The sequence below is a fragment of the Lactuca virosa genome, chromosome 3, assembly GCF_052849685.1.
Source record: "Lactuca virosa cultivar CGN04683 chromosome 3, Lactuca_virosa_CGN04683_v6, whole genome shotgun sequence".
NCBI classification, from domain to species: Eukaryota; Viridiplantae; Streptophyta; class Magnoliopsida; order Asterales; family Asteraceae; genus Lactuca; species Lactuca virosa.
Genome location: NC_136428.1, coordinates 333,946,109 through 333,951,066, shown reverse-complemented (window position 1 = coordinate 333,951,066; position 4,958 = coordinate 333,946,109). Strand labels below are relative to the sequence as shown.

The window sequence follows — 4,958 nt, the reverse complement described above, 5'->3', positions numbered from 1 at the left end:
TTTGAGGTGTTCAAAGAGTTTCAAAGATAAGTAGAGAATCAATTGGGCATAAAGATCAAGATGCTCCGATCCGATAGGGGTGGAGAATACTTAAGTCTTGAATTCTAGGATCATCTAAGGAATTGTGGAATAGTTTCACAATTATCTCCTCCCAGAACACCGCAGTTGAATGGTGTGGCTGAAAGGAGAAATCGAACCTTGTTAGACATGGTTCGATCTATGATGAGTCGAGCTACACTTCCGATATCCTTTTGGGGGTATGCCTTCGAGACAGCTGCCCACATCTTAAACCTCGTACCTACTAAGAAGGTTGCTAAAACACCCTCTAAAATGTGGAGTAGGACACGTCCTTCTATAGCACATATAAAGGTTTGGGGATGCGAAGCTTTTGTTCGTCGCGAGGCGAATGACAAGCTCGAACCCCGATAAGAGAAGTGTTACTTCATTGGTTATCCACAAAAGTCATTTGGATACTTGTTCTTCAAGCCTTCGAAAAACAAAGTGTTTGTTGCCCGAAGGGGATTCTTCCTTGAGAGGGATTTTATTTCCAAAAGGGACAGTGGGAGCCGAATTGACCTTGAAGAGCTTCAAGAGTCAAATGAAGAAGAACCTTTAGTAGACACTAGCACTCAACCCGAGGTGTCTCAAAATGTAGAGGAACCACATCCTCAATCAGAGCCACCTATGGAGCAAAATGATATATCTCCACCTTCCCTTCGCTGATCTAATAGAGTTCGTTCTCCTCCTGAGTTCTATGGTTTCCATGTGAGCACAGAAGGAGACATATTGATCAGTGATCGTACACTGGTTGATATGGATGAGCCATCCATCTATAAGGAAGCGATGGCAGGCACTCAAGCTGCTAAGTGGAAGGAAAGCATGGAGAGCGCGATTCAATCTATGCATGACAACCAAGTTTGGAATTTGGTTGATCCAACACCTGGAACTAAGATTGTTGGGTGCAAATGGATCTTCAAGAAGAAGACAGGCATGGATGGGAATGTGCACACGTTGAAGGCTAGGTTGGTTGCAAAGGGTTACACTCAGACTCAAGGAATTGATTATGAGGAAACCTTTTCACCAGTAGCCACGATCAAGTCTATTAGGATATTACTTGCCATAGCAGCCTTTCATGATTATGAAGTATGGCAAATGGATGTGAAAACCGCTTTCCTTAATGGAAAACCCACAGAGGAAGTGTATATGGCACAACCTGAGGGTTTCATAGATCCAAAATATCCAAATAGAGTGTGTAAGCTTGAAAGGTCCATATATGGACTAAAACAAGCGTCTCGCAGCTGGAACCTCTGCTTTCATGAAAAGATCAAAGAGTTTGGTTTTTCAAGAAGTGAAGGAGAGTCCTGCGTATATATCAAAGCTAGTGGGAGTAATGCAGTCTTCCTAGTGTTGTATGTGGATGACATACTCCTTATAGGAAATGATATCCCGACATTGCAAGGTGTTAAAATGTGGCTAGGGAGTTGTTTCGCTATGAAGGATCTGGGAGAGGTTGCATACATACTTGGTATAAGGATCTATAGAGATAGATCGAAACATCTGATAGGACTGAGCTAGAGTACATACTTGGATAAGATCTTGAAGAAATTCAACATGCAAGACTCCAAGAAAGGTTATCTACCTATGCAGCATGGCACAAAATTGAGTAAGACTCAATGTCCTAGTTCTAGTGATGAACAGGAAAGAATGAGTCGATTCCCATATGCTTCTGCTATAGGATCGATCATGTATGCCATGACATGTACTCGTCCTGACGTCTCATTTGCTCTGAGCATGGTGAGTCGTTTTCAGGACAACCCAGGCGAAAGTCATTGGATGGCTGTAAAGAACATTTTAAAATACCTAAGAAGAACAAAGGATATGTTCTTGGTATATGGGGGTAAGGATGAGTTGAGAGTCACATGTTATATAGATGCCATTTTCCAAACTGATAGGGACAACTCATGTTCGCAGTCTGGATGGGTATTCTTGCTTAATGGAGGGGCGGTCACTTGGAAGAGTTCCAAGCAGTCGACAGTGGCAGACTCCATGTGCGAGTCAGAGTATATAGCAGCTAGTGAAGCTACAAAAGAAGCTACATGGTTGAAGAATTTCATTGATGATCTTGGTGTCGTTCCGAGCATCAAGGATCCCCTGGAAATCTTCTGTGACAATGAGGGTGCAGTCGCTTTGACTAAAGAACCCAAAGACCATGGTAACTCAAGACATATACTTAGAAAATTCCACTATGTGAGACATCGAGTTGAGGATGTGGATATTGTCGTGAGCAAAGTGTCATCGGAGGAGAATCCAGCCGATCCGTTCACTAAACCATTATCGAGGATCAAGCATGATAGTCATACTAGATCTATAGGCATTATATTTGTTGAAGATATGGTGTAGTTGTTTAGTTTGATAATTCTTGAAACATTTAGCAGTATGAATTTGTAATAAAATTGATGTTTATTTTGTGGAGACTTAATAAAGTGCTGGATTGCTATCATTTCTGTTCATTTATTACTGTGTTTCACTTTTGCATGTTTAGAACCCACTTCTCGAGTATTAATTGCTCAAACCTCCACCGTCGGTCATACTCTTGGAAGTAAGTAGTGATTCAAGACTGTCATGAGTATTGGTGGATTGACCATGTTGATTGGCCATACCATAGTGATTGTATCAACACTCGTGAGTACTTAATAGTGATTTAAGTATTGGATCAACCCGCACTTAGAGATTACTTCATGGATTCAGTCACGAGTAATTCTAAGATGATAATATCTTCTGTTCTTCAAACGGAGATACATGTGGGGCTTTGTTTTGTGATTCTGTTATGCATTGGTGTACTCCAACGTTATCCGTAACTGGTAGCTATAACGGGTATATTCATGTGTAACATGATGAAATAGACAAAGACTATGTAGTCAAAGTTTATTCGTCCCTTCTGCCTTAATAGGAGAAGCGATATCTATGGGCCCCTCGATGATTTGGTGCTGACATCTTAAATACCTGGTCGGGTGCCGACTAGAATTGATTTTTTCAATTTAGTAGTCAGATGTAGTCGTCACAAATCTATATCGGGAAACATAATCTTGAATTCTGAGATTGACCATTATCCATGTCTCGAATTCATACAGATATCATGAGGATGAAGGAATAGTTGATCACTTATCTGAGGGCTGAAAGTGATTAGCTCAAAGTTCGATAGATGTATTGGATGACATTCTCTCTGTTGATTATTAGAGAAATATAGAACCATATAGTTGATGACTTGTCCAAGTGGGAGACTGTTGGAAGTGTGTCCAAGGTCATTAACTAATTGGTGATATTTCTAATAATAGCATGGTCCTCTTGGGTTGCCCTCAAGACTCAAAATTGAGTAGAATAAATAATAAGAGTTATTAGTTTATTAATTATTATGGTTTAATAATTAATTAGAAACTAATTGGAAAACAATTTGGGAATTAATTAATAGTTTAATTAGTAGAAGGGTTGAATGTGAGTTAATCAATAGTTGGTTGATCAGGGAACATTCCAGAACCCTAGAAAGAAGGGGATTGGATGAAAATTCCCTTTGGATAAAGAGAATTTTGTTCTTAGCCTATCCCATCCCACATGGGTGGAAGGATAAAACCCTAGGAGGTATCCAAGGCTATAAATAGGGGTTTAGGGATTCATTCCTCCTTGCTCATTCTTTGGCTTGAGTATTTGCCACCTTCTTTCTCCCTCATTGTGGAAGAACTTTCCTTATAGTTCATCCCTCCTAGTTTAATATTTGTTCTAATCTTTTGAGTTCATTGGGTGTGAACCAAGAGAGGGATTCTGGTTTGGATCCTCATTATCCAAACAAGGTGGCACGCACAAGTAGTCAAGCTCGAAGGTCATTAGCTGCTAAAGAGGTTAGTATTTCTTCTTGGTATTTTCGAATTCCATAGGGTAGGAGTAATAGTATGAAGCCATAGATCCATAGGGTGCATGTACACTTAGGTAAATCGTTTTGTTGTTTCGATTATTCCGCTACCTAGTTATAGAGTGTATTTGATGCATGTATTACCCAACAAAGGGACCATACCTCCTCCTGTTCTTTTCCAACCACAACATGAAACCTAAGTTTCATATGGAGAAAATCACCTTCATTTGGAAACTTCTTGGTGATCTTATACTGAGCTGTGATGAACATCATTTCGTTAATAGGAAAGTCAAGCTGATTCATATCGGTATTTTCGATAGAATAGCTTTTTTTGTGGCTTCTTTTCGAATGCATACATGTGATTGTATGACACTCTGGCTTCGATATTTTCGTAACTGTGAAGCTTCTTTGGATCACCCTTATCCATCGTTGGTGGATCGTTTTCACAAAGCCTCAGTATACTTTGAATCTGTCTTTGCTTTTCGATCTCTGCTTCTAGCTGAGCTTTCTTCTCATCTTTTGATTTTTCAATAAGTATTTCTTTTCCTTTACCCCTATCTGCTTCAGTTGGCTTTGGTTTTGATGAGCTTGAACTACCACCTTCAATAGTTGAGCCTATGCTTATCCCTTTCTGAATAGGTCTTATTGTGGTTTTGGTTGCCATCACCGTTGTAGTTTTCGGAATAATAGGAGTTGGAATTTGAGTTGACACCACCTTTCCAACTGTTTTAGCTTTAACCTCTCCTCCTTTGTTTGCTTTCGTATCTTTACCAAACTTCTTCTCCTTTTCTCCCCCTTGCACCCCTGTGACAACAGGTGGGGCACCAGTTGGTAAAATGTTTGCGAATTTGGATAAAGGAGCCACAAATTTCTTAATGGCTTCGTTAAGAAAATGAAACTTCTGAGTTAAGAACTCAGGAGTTAAAAGAGAAGTTGGAGCAGGCTTTGACACGAGTTCTTTTAATTCTCCAAGAAGAACTCCTATCTTGTCAAAATTTAGAATATCTTCACTTGAATTTGCTTCAACCTTCGGTATCAAAGATTGATAGCATTC

General features: G+C 39.8%; 1 pseudogene; it reads left to right on the top strand.

Annotated features, from left to right (window-relative positions):
• The first annotated feature begins 1,611 nt into the window (after window positions 1–1,611).
• Window positions 1,612–2,400, top strand: LOC145164780 (secreted RxLR effector protein 161 pseudogene; annotated as a pseudogene).
• Window positions 2,401–4,958: the final 2,558 nt, after the last annotated feature.